Source organism: Ursus americanus, chromosome 1 (assembly GCF_024610735.1).
Source record: "Ursus americanus isolate L20-20 chromosome 1, mUrsAme1.1.p, whole genome shotgun sequence".
NCBI classification, from domain to species: Eukaryota; Metazoa; Chordata; class Mammalia; order Carnivora; family Ursidae; genus Ursus; species Ursus americanus.
In genome coordinates this window covers 70,384,362-70,402,682 of record NC_142127.1, presented here as the reverse complement: position 1 = coordinate 70,402,682, position 18,321 = coordinate 70,384,362, and the positions used below count along the sequence as shown (strand labels likewise).

Sequence of the window (18,321 nt, the reverse complement as noted above, 5' to 3'; positions counted from 1 at the left end):
AATATAAGATGTCTTTCCATTTACTTAGGTCATCTTTAATTTCTTTAAACAATGTTTAGTAGATTTCTGTGTACAAGTCTTTCTACTTGGTTAAATTTATTCCTAGATATTTTATACTTTTGGATGCTATTGTAAGTGGAAGTGCTTTCTTAATTCCCCTTTTGGATATTTATTGCGGGTGTATAGAAATACAACTGAATCTTGAGTCTTGATCTTGCATCCTACAGCTTTGATGAATTCATTTATTAGTTTTGATAGTTTTTTGTGGATTCTTCAGGATTTTCTTTTTTTTTTTTTTTTTAAGATTTATTTATTTACTTTAGAGAGAGAGAGTGTGCCTGAGTGGCAGGAGGAACAGAGGGAGAGAAGCAGACTTCCTGCTGAGCATGGAGCCAGATGTGGGGCTCAATTCCATACCCTGAGATCATGACCTGAGCTGAACTCAAGAGTCTGACACCCAATCAATTGAGCCACCCAGGCACCTCTCTTTAGGATTTTCTATATAAGATTGTGTCAACTATAAATACAGACAATTTTACTTCTCTTTAAATTTGAATAACTTTTATTTCCCTTTCTTGCCTAATTGATCTGGCTAGAATTTTCAATACAATGTTATAGAAGAGTCAAAAGCAGACATCTCTGTCTCATTCCTGCTCTTAGGGAGAAGGTTCTCAGTTTTTAACCATTAAGTATGATGTTAGCAGTTTTTCTTTTTTCTTTAAGTTTTTATTTGAATTCCAGTTAGCTAGTATACAGTATAATAATTGTTTCAGGTATACAATATAGTGATTCAGCACTTCCATAAAACACCAGTGCTCATCACAACACTTGCCGGCCTTAATCCCCATCACCTATTTAACCCAACCCCCCATCTTCCCTCTAGTCACACATCAGTTTGTTTTCTGTAGTTAAGAGTCTGTTTCTTGATTTGCTCCTCTCTCTCTTTTTTACCCCATTTACATTTGTTTCTTAAATTCCACGTATGAGTGAAATCATATGATATTTGTCTTTCACAGACTGACTTATTTCACTTAGCAGAATCCTCTCTGGCTCCATCCATGTTGTTGCAAATGGCAAGATTTCATTTTTTTTATGACCGAGTAATATTCCATTGCACATATATACTACATCTTCTTTATCCATTCATCAGTTGATAGACATTTGAGCTGTTTCCATAATTTGGCTATTGTATATAAGGCTGCTATAAACATTGGGGTGCATATACCCCTTTTAATTCATGTTTTTGTATTCTTTGAGTAATACCTGGCAGTGCAATTGCTGGATCATAGGGTAGTTCTATTTTTAATGTTTTGAGGAACGTCCATATTGTTTTCCAGAGTGACTGCACTAGTTTGCATTCCCACCAACAGTGCAGGAGGGTTGTCCTTTCTGCACATCCTAGCCAACACCTGTGGTTTCTTGTGTTGTTGATTTTAGCCATTCTGACAGGTGTGAGGTGATATCTCATCGTAGTTTTGATTTGTATTTTCCAAAAAATGAATAATCTAATTAAAAAATGGGCAGAAGACATGATTAGATGTTTCTCCAAAGACGACATACAGATGGCCAACAGACACATGAAAAGTTGCTTGGCATCACTCATCATCAGGTGTTTCTTTTTGATGAGTGACTATGTATATTTTAATATCATTATGAACTCATGTGTGTAAGAAATTTTGTATTTGTTTTAATGAGTTGCATGGTTTTTTAAATACTCAAACTGTACTATTTAGGTCAATGGAAAAACTATATAAGAAGGTATTTTAAGAGCAATTTTGTATTTTCTCCCTGATACCTCCACACTGAATCCTCATTTTCTTCAGGTAACCATTTGTGGTGGCTTCTTCTTTATCATCCCCATGTTTATTTATTTATTTTTTAATAAATAAAAGCAAATTGTGTGTGTGTGTGTGTGTGTGTGTGTGTGTGTGTGTGTGTGTAGCATACTGTATCACTATGTATACTATTTTGGCCCTGTACAATGGCAGTTTAAATGACTTGACCAAGGTGACAAAAACAGGACATAGAAGGGTCCAGGTATAAACTCAGCAACCTGACTCCTGAGCTTGGGCTCTTAATGGCCTGCTATACATATGGCAGTCCCATTGACTCACAACCCAATAAACACCCCAGAGGAGGCTTTTGTGACTTTGCTACTCTCAGAGTAATGACTGAAAAAGTAATCTGAACACAATATTAGCAATGGAACCTGGTTTTCAAATATTATAAAAATGCTGCATGAGAATGCGTCAGAATAAACTTGTCCCCAAAAAAGGGAGGAAACCTTCTTGGTTTTCTTTCCTTTCTTTCTTCTTTTGTATTCAGTAGTTTAGTTGAACCACATTTTCTACTTTTGATTTAGCAGTATTGATTTAATCTGCTGGCAAGAAATGGGGAGAAAAGCTCATTCTAAGCCCTTTCAGATATAATACTTGTTATTGCATGATCATTTTGTAAAATGGAAGCTTTGCCTCATTCATGCATTAATTATTCTGAGGCCATTTCAGAATGGCCATTTCAGAATGCAGTCTGCACCCAGATAAATTTTAGCACTTTAGATTAAGACTACAAGTCTTCATAGCAGAAAACCTTAAGCAGATAAAGAATTAAAAGGAACCATAATATAATTTACCTTTAAGCTTATATTTGAAACTATTTTTTGTCTTTCTTCAGGATTTTTAGAATTTACTCATTGTTTTATCACTAAAAGTCTAAGCTACTTTTCCTTGGCACTAGCTAGTACGTAGCTTCAACTAACTTGGTTTCTTTTTGATTTGGAGACTAATGTTGTTAAAACTTCCTTGGCCTGCCAATGAAATCTGGGCATCGTCAGAGTAGTCTTTACAGAGTTTGTAACTCTTTTCTTTTTTTCTCCCTAAAGAATGAAAAATTATTGTAATTTATGTTTTGTTATCAGATTCTTCTTTTTTTTACTTCTCCGTATAACGAGGTTACTTAGATGTGCCTTTGGATCTGTTCCACTCTTAGTATGTCTTCAAAGTTTTGTTATAGCAGTTGCTCCTGAGTACGTAAATTTGGATACTAGTAAGTTATGAAGTGCTTCACTCTTACGATGTTTAAGGCAAAGTTTGTGGGAAGTAAAAACTAAGATATAGAATCAGGTCTTATTTATTTAATCAAAGCCATGTATTGGTTATTTCCCAATTGGATGATTGTTAGCAGTATGAAGATTGATAAAATGTGGTTACTATCCTCAAAGAATATAGACTGATATTGGGAAGCATATATGACAGTATTTCCAAGTAGACCAGATTTTTTTTTAAAAAAGATTTTATTTATTTATTTATTTAGAGAGACAGAGCATGTGAGAGCGAGTCCAGGGGGATGGGTGGCAAAGGGAGAGGGAGAGAGAATTCCAGGCAGACTCCTAACCCAGTGGGGAGACCCATGTGGGGCTCGAGCCCATGACCCTGAGATCGTAACCCAAGAGGAAATTGAGTTGAAGTCTTAAACAACTGAGCCACCCAGGCACCCCTGTACCAAATTTTTTAACACTGAAGTAAGGGACAAGATTTAAAAAGAGCATATGTAAAAGTACTTTGCATAGTAGCTGATATATAAGACACTTCTGCTTTTTTTAAATTGAGGTATAATTCACATACTAATTTTATATTTGTATTTAATTTATATTGATGTCATAAACCCATTTAGAGCAGGTCTCTTTGGGTTGATGACTATTGAGTACTTGAAATTGTTTTTTTTTTTTTAAGATTTTATTTATTTATTCGACAGAGATAGAGACAGCCAGCGAGAGAGGGAACACAAGCAGGGGGAGTGGGACAGGAAGAAACAGGCTCCCAGTGGAGCAGGGAGCCCGATGTGGGGCTCAATCCCAGAACCCTGGGATCACGCCCTGAGCCGAAGGCAGACCCTTAACGACTGAGCCACCCAGGTGCCCCGAGTACTTGAAGTTTTGAATATAATTTTTAAATTCAGATTCAAACTACTTTTCATGTGACACCTTTTGCTTCAATTTTTTTAATTGTTCCTTCATCAGATGTATCTTGAATCTGTGTTTTGTCCCTAGAGTTTCCTTGTGATGAATGATACTTGTGATTTTTAGCATCTTGAGATGTGGGTTATTGGTAAAATGTGGTTAGCTACAAGGTCACTTTTTTTGGCAGCTCCATTTGACAACTAAAAACTTCTTTTGAATGAGTACTTTAATACAAACAATATTTTTGAATGTCAGAAGTTTATTATTAAATATAGATTAGAAAGGAGAACACAGAGCATATAGAAAGATAAGAGAGATGCCAAACTTAATTTTTTTCTGTATTACTGTTTCTGTATTTTTCTGTTACACTAAGCCAGATTGAAGCCTCTCTTTTGTTATTAAAGTAGGACAGGTTCATTAGAGACAAATTAGAAAATATGGAACAAATATAAGAAACACTTAGGTCTTCCTGCCAACCAGTAATTACTATAAACATTTTAGTGTGTTCCTTTTGCAACTTTATTGTCATAAATACTAGGTGTGTTTTGAAAAAAAAATTTTGAGTATAGTGGACACACAATGTTACATTAGTCTCAGGTGTACATCACAGTGATTCAACTTCTCTAGATGTACTATGCTCAGAACAAGTGTAGCTACCATCTGTCGCCATACAACACTGTTATAGTATCATTGACTATATTCCCTATGCTGTGCTTTTTATTCCCATGACTTCTTCATTCCCTAACTGGAAGCCCGTATATATGTCTTTACTCATTTTCCCAGCCACTCATCCCCTTCCCTCTAACAACCATTAATTTGTTCTCTGTATTTATAGGTCTGATTCTGCTTTTTGGTGCATATGCTTATTCATTTGTTTTGTTTTTTAGATCCCACATATGAGTGAAATCATATGGTATTCATCTTTCTCAGTCTGACTTATTTGACTTAGCGTAATACCCTCTAGGTCCATCCATGTTGTGACAAATGGCAAGATCTCATCCTTTTTATGTCTGTGATGTGTGTGTGTGTGTGTGTGTGTGTGTGTGTGTGTGTACCACATCTTCCTTACCCATTCATCTAGCAGGGGACACTTAGATTGCTTCCATATCTTAGCTATTGTAAATAATGTTACAATAAACTTAGGGGTGCTTGTATCTTTTTAAATTAGTTTCTTCATTTTCTTTGGGTAGATAACTAGTAGTGGAATTATTAGATCATATAGTATTTCTATTTTTAATTTTACTATATTCCACAAAAGCTGTTAAAATGTCTATACTACCCAGAGCTATCTACAGCTTCAGTGCAATCCCTATCAAAATACCAACAGCATTTTTCACAGAACTAGAACAAATAATCCTAGAGTTTATATGGAACCACAAAAGACCCCAAATAGCCAAAGCAATCTTGGAAAGAAAAACAAAACTGGAGAAATCACAATTCTGGACTTCAAGATATATTACAAAGCTATAGTAATCAAAATATAATGGTACTGGCACAAAAATAGACACACAGATCAATGGAACAGAATAGAGGGTCCAGAAATAAACCCATGTTTATATGGTCAATTAATTTATGACAAAGAAGGCAAGAATATACAAGAAGGGAAAAGTCAGTCTCTTCAATAAATGATGTTGGGAAAATTGGACAGCTACACGCAAAAGAATGAAACTGGACCACTTTCTAACACCATATACAAAACTAAACTCAAATGGACTGAAGACCTAAATGTGAGCTCTGAAACCATAAAAATCCTAGGAGAGAGCACAGGCAGTAATTTTTCTGACATCAGCTGTAGCAATATTTTTCTAGATATGTCTCAATGCAAGGGAAACAAAAGCAAGAATAAACTATTGGGACTGCATCAAACTAAAAAGCTTTTGCACAGTGAAGGAAACCATCAACAAAACAAAAAGGCAACCCACTGAATGGGAAAAGATGTTTGCAGATGATATATCCATTAAGGGGCTAATATCCAAAATATATAAAGAACTTCATACAACTCAACACCATAAAACCAAACAATTTGATTAAAAAATGGGCAGAAGATCTGAATAGACATTTTTTTTTTTCAAAGAAGATGTACAGATGGCCAAAAACACATGGAAAGATGCTCAGCATCCCTATCATCAGGGAAATGCAAATCAGAACCACAGGGAGAGATCACCACACAGCTGTCAGAATGGCGAAAATCAAAAAGACGAGAAACAACAAGTGTGGACATGGAGAAAAAGGAAGCTTTGTGTTGGTGGAAATATTATATGTATTTTTAAACCCAATTAAGCTCATATTGTGCACATAGCTCTTCAGTGTGCTTTTTCACTTATTATATCATGAACATTGTCTATGTCATTAAAAATTATTTGGGAACATTGTGTGATGACAACATAATATTCTCTAATGTGGCTGGCTGTGCCATAATGTACCTGTACATTTATTTTCAGATACTTACATAGTTTCTAATTATTACAGATCATGACACAGTGATCTCTGAATTTATATAATCTTAGGTGGCCAATATTTCTAGAACAGGTGTGTTATTTTGCTTATTAAGCCATGGCAGATAATTTTTTTTTCATGTGTAAAATAATCCTTACTTTACTGGTGTTTCCGCCCCCCCCCCCCCCGCCGTACTATTATCTTTTACCGAAGGGAGTTTTTAAATTTAAAAACAATAGCTTTTTAAAAATTTGAGATGTTTATAAACTCTAGAACAGATTAGAAGGTAAAATTACTGCTCCTGATGACAGCAATTTGTGATGGAAATGCTTACAGACCCTTAAATATAGCTTGGTAGGGAAGGGCGGGAGTGAAACAAGTTGTTACAGTTTGTTCCAGGAAAGGCATTTTGGATGAATGCCATCTACTTTTACAAAGATGTCTTGTGATTTTAGTTTTATCTGCTTCACTTAACCTTTCCCAGAGTAATTGCTGAAACAAATATATGTAGTACAATAAAAGGCATTAACATAATTCTTTTTCTCCGATGATGTTATTTGAATTTTCATGAAAGTATTGAATTTGCACCCGGTTTACTCACACCAAATAACCTAGATCAGGGAGACTCCAGGGCTCAGTTCATCTAGCCAGCTGCCTTCCTGGTGGAAGTATCTACTTAGTGTCAGTATTTGTTGCAAAAATAAAATTCCAAAAACTTCTCCAGATATTTCTATGATTTAGAGTCTTCTCTGTTGAGAATAACAGCACTAATATCTGAGAATTTATTGACAATGAGTAAATACTCTTTGCCAGGCACTGTCTACTTGCTGTATGTAGCTTTCCAGTCCTCTCAAAATTGTTCTGGTCATGCATTGGTATTGTCCCCATTTTATAGATGGACTGAAGTATAGGAAGGTTAATCATTTGACAAGGTCACACAACTAATAGATGTCCATTTGGGCTGCAGAACCAGTGCAGAACCAGTGCTATTCTGTACTGTACTTACAAGCTGTTAGAGAGCTCTTGAGTCATACAAATAACGGACTAAATGAGAAAATGTCTGAAATTCTATTAAAACATGTTAAGAAAATGAATAAATTCAGTGTATGACTTAACTTATAACTTTTAAACATTACAGAACGAACTTACATATTTAAAGGTTGACTTTATTCTCTTTAAAAAGGGGACACAATTATTTAGGGGGAAAAAAAATCCTCCTTGTTCATTCTTCCTGGCTAGAGATCTTGGCAAGTAGGAGCACAGTTGCTATTATTGTGACTTTGCCTGTTGTGTGTACAGACACATGCTGCCAGAGTCTCTGCCCCACACCTTCTATAAACACCGTATTTAACTTGGAGGAGAAAAAGTTATTCTTGGCAACACTCACATGACAAAAGTAGCAACTGCAGGGGCCACCAAGGAGTATACTGACTTGAGCTGGAATTGTGAGAATATGTCTAGAATTGAACTTTATTACTGTCTCCAATGCAAGTCTCAATAAAGAAGAGAATTATTATTCAGTTTACCAGGAAGCAGGAAAACTGCAAAATGAGATCTGTGTTCCATGTACTTATAAGTGTAATGTATTGATACTTTGTGCTTATTATTACTGATGTCATTGCCAAATATGAAAATCATTAGACAGCTAATAAGGACCTAATACTAAGATGACCAAAGCAGTTAAAAGACCTAGTTTCTGAGAACAGCCTGTAACAATGGATTCATGTGAGCAAAGACTCACAGATAGGGTATCAGTGTGATGATGAAGTTCTTCACTGAGTCCTCAAATGTTAAAATTCAAGGGTCTGTTTGAAATTTGAGAGACATATATTTGTAATAAGTGAAATGTGCTGTTCTATGCATTGAAAGTAGTTTTTAAGGAAATTTTACTAAAGTGCTATTCTAAGAGGTGGTACAAGCTAAAAAGAAAATTTGATAGAGTCACAAAAACGTGTAGATTCATATATTGCTGACAGATTCAGAGTGAGCTAGTATGAGAAGTTGAGGATGTTCTTGTAGACATTCATTCAATAAATTCTTTTTGGCTGCTCGCCTTTGAGAGGATATCACAGAAAGCCACTTTGTATCCAATCCTGGGCTCCCTGGATGGAGCAAGCATGGTTGAAACCGCCCCCTCCTGTCTAGAGCCCTCAGTGCTTCTCAAATTCCCTATGGTCATTCAGTTCCATCAGAGATACCAATCTTCTGTGAAATAGAATAAAAATAAACTTAGAAAAATGAAATGAAATAAAAACAAGATCTATAAGATATAAGTCCACATTTTCATTATTATTATTGTTATTATTATTATTATTATTATTGAAAAGACTTAAAATTACTCTGGCAAATTCCTATAAAAGTTTCTAAAGGCTCATGTTCAATTTCTGTCTTTATCTCAGATCATTAACAGTAAGTTCATAGCCCAGTGTTGGTCCATGGCCTATATTTTGAGGCATAACTGTTCTAGATTTATATACAAACAAAACCTTTTTTTCTCATGTTAACATTTCTTTCTGTCTTCGTTTTTTTCTGCACTTGCTTGTCTTCCTGTTATACTCACTTTTTTCTTCTTTTAAATGGATTGCTCATTATCATCGTGAGAATTGTTAGGGTAGGGGACTCTGCAAAGGTACAAAGATGCAGATCTGTTTTTTATCTTCTAATAAAACACATTTTCAAAATCAAATGTGACATTCACATATACACACGTGTTAATGTGTGGCCTAATTAGATTCTGAGACTGTAGACAAGTATCTCTTAATGTGGAGTTCTAGTACCAGCTATATCAGAATTAGCTGGGCAGGCTTCTTGAACCCGTCCTATAACTACTGAATCAGACTTTCTGCTCTTTGCTCTATGGAGTCTGAATTTTAAGCATAAGTCCCAGATGCTTCTAATATACAATAAAATCAGAGAACTGTGCTGTCCAGGTTTGGGAATCCGTGTGATTATCTGGTTCTGCATCATGCACTGCGGTTGTAAATGATAAATCCTGAAAAGATTCCCTGTGCGGATCTGGTGGAGTCTCTACATAAGTGCTTCGGCAGAGAATCTTCAGGATATATTATTGAGTTCATTGCTATCTTAGTCATATGCATAGCATAATTGGAAAAAGGTAACGTTCTCATTTTACAGACAGAAACAACACATGACTACAAATAAAATAATTTTGTATCCTTCTTTATGGGCTTCATTTTATTTTCAGGGTGTTACATGCCTAAAATCTATTCTTAAATTCACCCTGCTTTACAATATAATTTTATTTGAAATAATAAATAGCATGGCTGCAGAACCCATTAGCCATGTAATTAAACAGTTGTTATGAATTCAGTGAGTGAGGTGGGATTATACACAAACCACCTTACTATTTCGTTAACAATAAATTAACATTGGATTAATACAAAATTCATCAGTAAGTAAAAATATAATATTCTTAGATATTTATACAAAATTCATCCACAAGGAGAAACACATCCTTTAAGCTTGCAGATACAGTCAGTCAAATAAAGGAGACACAGCTACAGCTGGTTCTTTAATTCTGTTGTGCAAATTACTGGAAGGAGAAAAACCACATTTCTTCTTATTTGTGTATGCCTTTCATGTGTTTGGCACATTACATCTGCTTGTATGTATCGGTCTGTTAGAAAAATGAGGTTCATTTATTCTTATGAAAGCAGTGGATCACAATCCTGTTATTTTGGCTTGAGAGGACATCGATATAGCGATTTTCTTATGTACCTGAGATGAGAAAAATCAGTCTTTTGGGGACATTACTGTCTTCCAAAGCATAATGATAATTTCCCAGATAAAACTATAAAACCCTAAGAAAATATGCCCATACTTACTTTTATTGAGCTCAGAATTCTTCAGAAGTGTTGCTCTTGTGCAGTTGAGCAGGTTTCTGGAAAATCCTCCTCTGCACCTTTGAGCCTAGCGATTGTGTGCCCTGGATCAAGTCACCAGACCTCTCGAGCTCCCCTTATCTTAGGGATAATAGCACCTCTCAGAATTGCTGTGAGAATTCTATCAGTTAATGACTCTAAAATGTCAAGCATAGTTCTTGTCACTTGATAAATGGTAGTTAGTTATTTTGGGGGAAGTTATATAAGAGCGGGCGATGTGTAGATAAGCTTTGATGTCATGCAGACCCTCGATTTGAAATTCAGCTAGTTTTTTGCCCTGGGATTTAGCTATGTGTGAGCAAGTCATGCAGCCTCTGTCCCTCAGTTTTCTTAGTTTGTGAAATGGGATTAGCCATTTCACATTAGCCACAGACTAGCCCAGAAGGTTACTCTGAGGATTGAACGAGGGAGTGTGTATACACGCTCATAGTGCCTGGTATGTGGTAAGTTCATAATAGGTAACAGGTGATAGCCTTAATTATTTGTGTTTAACTTGATTACCTACCAGTTTCTAAGCTGACATTTAAAAGCCATGGGTTTCATGTGCATGTGTCAAACTGATTTGTATTTGAGGTTCTTTTATTTGAGGTGCAAGGGATCTTGTAGCAGCTCTCTCATTTTTGAACGGAGTTTCAAAACGTTTTCTGATTTATACCCAGACGATGTGTATTTCCATTGGAAGATTTGGGGAATCTGAAAACAAAGCGGTGAGGAGACAAGCATTCATCTGGCTGTTGAATGAACACAATGTCAGAAGAAAAAGCCTCCAGTTCAAGTTGCAGCAGACAGGCAGACACTTGCTGCAGGACTTAAATAATGCATATGAGTGATGTCAGACCCGGAGGCGTGCAAAATGCATAAACACAAAGGAAATTCATAATGGGCTTTTCAGGAAAAAGGTCGTTCCTTCCTGATGTGCTAACCTTGATTCTGTTTTGTGTTTTTCATGCAAGCATAAAGAAAGATTGAAGAGACGCTGCCGAATTTTTCCATTGCCAATTTGTATCGTCATCGAAGAATTGTGTCTTTGCTCTTCTTTGCTTTACTCTTTTTTTGGGGGGGGAGCGTATGCGTGGTTTTTTTAAATTTTAATTTTTTTATAGAAGTATAGTTGGTACACACTGTTATGTTAGTTTTCTAACTTCTCTCTTCTCTCTACATTGTGCTGTGCTCGTGCAAGTGCAGCTCCCATCCGTCACAACACAGTACTATTCCAGTATCACTGACTATGTCCCCTATGCTCTGCCTTTTATTCCCATGACTTACTCATTCTGTGAGCTTTCGGGAATAAGCTACTTTCGTTAAGTGATGTCTTTAATGTTCTGTGATTAATCCATTCAGCATCCACAAAGCATAGTTTCACCCACGAGCATCCTTGCTAGATCAATAGCTTTGAGTGTTGACAACTGTGATACCAATTGGCTTTCAGGAGGAGATCTTATGGAGAAGAGATAAAGGGACAATTTCCATTCCCTTATTCTTAAGTTTCCCGTACTCTCCCTCTACACTGATGCTTTAAATTTCTAGTCTTTCCTCCATCACTGGCCTCGTCTCTCCCTCATCCTTTGTACTCTAGTCACACTGGTCTTCCTTTAGTCCTTGAAAGTGCCATGCTGCTTCCCACCCTAGGGCCTCTGTACAGCTCTTCTGTCTGGAGTGTTCTCTCTTTTCTCTTCCCTCCCCCTCCTTTCAGAGCTTAGTTCCCACATTAACTCCTTAAGAAAGATTTCTCTTATTCTCTGGCCTGGGTCATGTCAGCAACTTACCAATTCTCTGAAGACCTTCTCTTTTTCCTTTGTATCGTGTAGCATAATAGTAACCAAAGAATTCATTTTGTATTTGTTATTTAGTGTTTCTCCTTCTCTGTAAAATAGAAGCTTTGCAAGAAAAAGCAGGGGCTGTGTTTGTTGTGATAGTTCAGAACTATCTCCCAATGCCTGGCTCCATATGCTATCATAGTGAGTGAAAATGCTAAGATGTTATATGGATGCAAATTTGGTATTGGTGTGCTTCTCATTTTATTTGTTATTGTTGAGTTTTGAGGTCTTTCTTCACATAGGGATGTGGTTTGGAGAAAGGAATAGCATATATAAATTTTGAGGTCTGACTCTATGCTCTTCTGACTACCTTCTCAATGCAATAGTCCACTGTGATTGAAGAGGTACTGGCCGAACTCCCTGTGTTTAAGAAAGACCATCTCTATGAAAAGGTACACATATGTGCTGGCCTTAAGTCTGAACTCCAACATCATCTAACCTCCCTTGATCCACTTTATAAGTGTCTTGATCAACTTGGAGATCTAGTTCCCTTATGATAATGGTGTGTGCTGGGTGTGTGCCAGGCCAGAGAATAAGAGAATCTCCCAGAGAATAAGAGAAATCTCCCTCAAGGGAGACGTAGGTTACCTTTACATAGGATAGTAGCCTGTGTGACACAGGTGAACATCAGTGACACAGGGATGGACCAGAACCTAGAGTTCAGTTAAAGTGGCCTATCTGGCAAATGTTACAATATTTAGAAGGTAAAGAATCATGGTTTGGGGTCCAGGGTGGGGGGAGCGTGAGGCGAGCTTCTCTTCAGCCCCATGGAGAATTTGTTGGTCCGTAACTAGGAGGTAAACAAGCATTCAAGATGATACACTTTTGACTGGGGATGAGAACAGAGATGCTGACATTCTTGAGAAGTCTGCTGTTCTTAGGCTGTAGCCACCTTTGATGCCAATGAGGGAAATGAATTCATCCTTTCTAGACTTCTTTTTCCTAATCTCCTTTTGGTGACTGAGTCGAATTCGTGAGGTGACTGCCATTTTCCTAATGTTATCTGAGAAAGGCAGCGTGTTGTAAAAGAGCTCGGGTTTGGGTGACATTCAGATCCCACCCAGAAATCCCAGCTGTTTGTTATCACTTCCTCTCTGTGAGCCTCTGCTTCCGCATCTGTAACATAGGCCTAATAACATTATGGACCTCAGCCTTGGAGCAGAGTCTGTTCATTAGACTGTTTCAGAAGCATCTGTGATGTGTCCCTGGTACACTGTGGACATTCTGCACATGCTTGTTCTTACTGTTGTTTGCTAGCACACACCCAAGAGTCCACAGTGGTTTGTTCTAAGCCTGGGCAGGGTTTACATGTCAGAAGAAGCCTGGTGGTGATTTTGGAGAGCCAGGCTTGCTGTGTCCACATGGTCTATTGTAGAACCAGCTGCAAGCTCCGTGGCTCCTTGAAGCTTTATGCAAACTATGTCTGGATTAAGGAAACAGTAGAGATAACATTGCATCCACTACATGTGGCACATTTAAATCCAGTCCGTCTCACTTCACAACAACACATGTGACCAATGAGGGTATTTTATCGTGCTTTCCTGGAAGTTTGCTGGAAAGATATGGTCTTGCAGCCTCAGACTGCATTCTCCCCTTCAGCCAACACTTAATAATTGCGATAACTGCCCCCAGGGAGGCCAGCTTCAGGAGGCCCCTTTTCCATTAAAGACCCCTTCCATTAAAGATGCATCCCATCTGGAAGTTCTTCCACTACAACCTCTTCCTTGGATAAGACAAGAGCACAGCTAGATTGAGGTTTTGCATCCATTTTTTCATTAAAAATGACGTCTGAGGGACACCTGGGTGGCTCATTCGGTTGGGTGTCTGCCTTCGGCTCAAGTCATGATCCCAGGGTCCTGGGACCGAGCCCTGCATCGGGCTCCCCCCTCTGCCTACTGCTCCCCCTGCTTGTGCTCTCTCTTTCTGACAAATAAATAAATAAAATCTTTTAAAAAATGACATCTGAGAATAACTTCAGGGTTGATAATCACGGTTTTGGATTTTCATTAAAGCTAGATAATATTTCAAAAAGTTTTAGTCGATTTTTACAGTTTGAAATCACAAGTCCACAAATTTCATTCCAGATTAGTTAGAATGCTGTAAGCCTCTTTCAGTACCCTAAATGAATGCTATATCTGATTAAGCATAGTAGTAAATTAGAGTTTCCAGATAATGACCACTCTATTCTTAGTAAATCAGACAGAAAACTCCCTTCTCTGTGATAACGGTTTGTTGATATCAGCTTACTCTGTATGAGTGTGTGTGTGTGTGTGTGTGTGTGTGTGTGTGTGTGTGTGTATGCGTGTACACATAACTCATTCTTTGGAATTTTCCCAAAGGAAAAAAGCAAAGGAAGGAAGCCGAGGGGAGGATGGGGCGATTGCATCCTGTACCCTTTATAGGGTGTGGCCACGACTGCCTCAGCCTAAGGGACACTAATAGGTTGTGTTTTTTCATTTAGGATGCCTGACAGTCTTGAGGAAAAGTAGGAGTGGCTCTCAGTGTTTACTTAGCTGGACAGGAGTCTCCGGGTAGAGGTCTGCTGAAATCCTGCTTAGAATTTCATTTCTAGAACTTGGGAAAGAGGAAGAGAAGCAGGAGCATCAGTGAGGTGGACCCACAGAGCTCTCAAAGCCACGTTAGGACTCCAGACCCGCCTGACTTCAGTTCTGGGCACTTCTGTGAATGAAATTGCCGAGTGGGTAGGCCAGGTACATGATTTTAAGGAGAATGGAACATGTTTCTTCTTGCTGCTTCCTAAATCTTGTTTGAAATGATGATGGATTCAACCCTGGCAAAGACAGAGAGGAATTCTTTGGGATTACGTGAGGTAAGATATTAGAAAGTTCTGTGAAATGAGTTCTACCCTCACCTGATTTCTGAGTCCAACTGTTTGGGATTTACAGTTCTCTCTGCCTTTCTCTTTGAAACATCCTTAAATATGGTCCCCTCTCAGCTTGATTAGGACAGTTATTAACAAACTATGTGGTGTGCTTTTCACATTTCATCATTTGACAGCTCAACATCATCAGTGCTGGGATTAAAACATTTAAAACTTTTACAAAAAGGGCCACATGGGTGGCTCAGTCGGTTAAGCGTCTGCCTTTAGCTCAGGTCATGATCCCAGGGTCCTGGGATGGAGCCCAGCGGGAGCGGGAAGTCTACTTCTCCCCCTCCTCATGTTCTCTCTCATTTGTTCTGCTCTCTCTCTCTGTCAAATAAATAAAAATCTTTAAAAAATTAAAAACTTTTGCAAAAATTATGTAGTCCCTTTGCTGAATTTCTAGAACCTCCTGGTTTCAAATGAAGTACTTTACTGTGATGTTAAGTGCAGGTCCTACCTACAATAATGTTTCTTAAAATGTCATTTGATTGAGTCTAAATAGATTTTATGACCAGTTATCTGCCTCTGGGTAATAATGTTTTTTTTTTTTTCAGATTTTAAAACTCTTCTCTCATGAATGAGAGGTCAAGGCTGATTTATTTGTAATGTAGTGTTTCTATGGACAAGTATTCATAGACATTCACATTGTAGAAACTGTTGATTTAACAGCAATCTTACAACAAAACTTTAATTTGAGAATAAAATCATGTTTTTGTTAAGATTTCCTTGTGGCAGTTGAAGTAAACTGACCCAGCTTTCTATAGACCTTTGAAATCTGCTCTAATTGTTTAAAAGACAGGATGAATCCAGGGCAAAATTTCAGTTCTAGCCTAATCCTTTTTCAATGAAAAGATTTACTCTTTGGCTACAAAATGCCAGTCAGTGGTTCTTAAAGTGGGTGGGGATGTTATTTTTTTATTTTTCATTTATTATTATTATTATTATTATTATTATTATTATTATTATTATTATTATTATTATTTGTCATGTAGCACACAACTGGCATTTAGTGCTTGAGAGCCAAGGATGCTACTGTTGCTACAATGTATTGGACCCAGTAGTGCCCTCATTTGGAAACACAGATAAATGCCTAGTTTAATGAAAAGTAAGTTGATGGTTTAATAAGGATTCAGGTGAGCAGTCTAATCTCTGGGAAAGTGGTTCATCTTCTGATCAAGCCATTATGGGGAGGGACCCATGGGGAGTAGGCACATCTGCAGAATTATTCTTTAGGGTTAGTAGCATTGAATGTTCCAGAAGGATTGCTCTCACATTCTTCCAACTAATATTTTCAGGTTGAGATTGGATTAGCTCCAGTAAGTATTTGGAGACTTCAATAAGGGTAACCTCCTTCTTTAAATCAAGTTAGCTATTATAGTTCCTGATCCTTATTGTATGAGTTCAGTAAGATCAAAAGTGTGATTTACCCCTAACCAAAGGGTGATTTTGTGCTGAACTTTATATTTCATAATGGTTGTACATTTCTCAGAATCTGCAGCTATTAGGTTCATGTAAAAGTAACATCCTGAAAGATCTGGAGGTTGCTTTTAAACTTCACTTAGTATTGAAAGGATTATCTTTGAGTGAGAGCTTAGTATATGCATGGTATTAAAAAAATCATTAGAAGAAGGAAAGAGGGATATATAATCAAAACCTCGTTGTCATTCCTGGCAACTTTTTACACACATAGTGCCACAACCGAGATTTCCTAGTTAAACACAGTATTCATGATCCAAGTTTCACTGTGTAGGAGATGAAGTCATCTCTGTTTGTTCTTTATTAAGCTGATCTTAAAGCTCATTGACAGAATTTTAGGCTTTGAGTGACCTTCCACTCAAGAGCTGCACTGATCGATCTACTCTGTGTGAGAGACTGTGTTCTGTGTGTAATAGCATAATGCACTATCATTGTACGTATGGACTACACTTCTGCTGTCTGCTCATTTGCCATCCAGATTAAGAAAGGAGGCAGTCTCCAAAAACATATGCATTAGCATGCTTTTGCTTTAATTTATATATATTTGTCAGAAATTAGAATAAAATGAATTTATTTAAAAGAAATTTAAAAAGTAAAAACTAAGGAAATGAGGTTGAGGAACTGTGCTTTTGAGTATTAAAAGAAAAATATAACTTTCTTAGAAAGAAGAAATGGATTAAACATTTTTTAAACCCCACACACATAGCTCCTAATATGTGCCAGGTTCAAGTACTGTACCCAGTACTCCTCACTGCTTTCTGAGCTAAGTGCTGTTATCATTTTGTAGGTTAAAGAAATGGAGTCTATGCAGTTTTAAGACTTGTACAAGGTTATGGATCCAGTAAATGAAAGAGATGGAATTTAAACTCAGGTCTGCGGTTTCTCAAAGTTCTGGGATCTTACCTCATAGCTGCTGCCTGGCAGCCTCATTATCAAGCAGTGTATTACTCTCTTGGTACCTGTAATAAATGATTTGTGCCTAAAAACATAAAGCATACTTCTCTTGGTGGATAGAAGGCCCATGTGGATTAAATGCCAGTGATACATTAAATATGTTGCATTAAGGGTTTTATCGAGTTACTAAGTGATGGAGAATCTGAGCTTTCTATTTTGACTGATTAAGGTTGGGTGTGGGAAAGTTGGACTTTCGGGAGTTGTTTGGATAAAGAGAGGAACAGGAAGAGCATGGGGGGCTTAGGGAGTGAAATTCAGGCTGGTGGTTGGACTTGGAGAGAGCTTAGAGGTGGATGAGTCACCTCGCAGGGTCGTTGGACTGGAGAGTCTGGAATTGATTCACAGCCTTTCGCACTAAGACTGGCTATTTATAGCTGCCGCAGCTCTGTCTGCACAGGAAAGATGAAGATGGGAGGAGAGGGTCACGTTTAGGTTATGGCTCCAGCGCTTGGTGCTGGGCCTGGGCGTGAAGCATAGTGGGCCATCCTCTCTTGCTCTTCAACTGTCCACTCTGCACATGGCAGCCAGGAGGATTTTCCTTTTTTTAAAAAAACATGGATCATATTACTTCCCTGCTTGAAGTCTTCCAGTGACCTTCCATCATCCTCAGCGTGGAATCCAAACTCTTCACACTGGTCTAGATAGAAGGTGTGGTATAGTGTCCAGGAGCGTGGTCTCTGGGCTCACTCTGCACGTACCAGTTTCGGGATCTTGGACAGATTTCCCAACTTCTCTGTGCCTTAGTTCCCATCATTAAGAATCCGCTAGTGGTGCCTACCTCAAAGGATTGTTAGAGATGTCAGTGACTCGATAAAGACAGAGCTATAGAATGGTGCCTGACATACAAGCCATCTCTGAACCGCTCTTTACTAGCTGGTATTCCGGGCCATGACT

At 37.7% G+C, this 18,321-nt stretch overlaps 1 protein-coding gene and 1 long non-coding RNA gene across 4 annotated transcripts in view; one reads left to right on the top strand and one right to left on the bottom strand.

The window, feature by feature from the left end:
* HECW2 (HECT, C2 and WW domain containing E3 ubiquitin protein ligase 2) overlaps positions 1 to 18,321 on the top strand; it is a 225,524-nt gene that overhangs the window by 47,903 nt on the left and 159,300 nt on the right. Inside the window, exon 1 of one of the 3 annotated variants that reach the window (XM_045806375.2) lies at positions 14,560 to 14,943. The exons of the other annotated variants lie outside the window; for them this stretch is intronic. The gene's annotated coding sequence lies outside the window, so the exon portion shown is untranslated. Of the gene's footprint in view, positions 1 to 14,559; positions 14,944 to 18,321 lie in introns of those variants that run through there. 3 annotated transcript variants of the gene reach the window in all.
* On the bottom strand, positions 7,565 to 10,324 carry LOC148110788 (uncharacterized). Its single transcript, XR_015726094.1, has 3 exons — positions 10,240 to 10,324; positions 8,955 to 9,015; positions 7,565 to 8,599 (listed from the first exon to the last, which is right to left on the bottom strand). It is a non-coding gene; the product is annotated as an uncharacterized LOC148110788 (long non-coding RNA).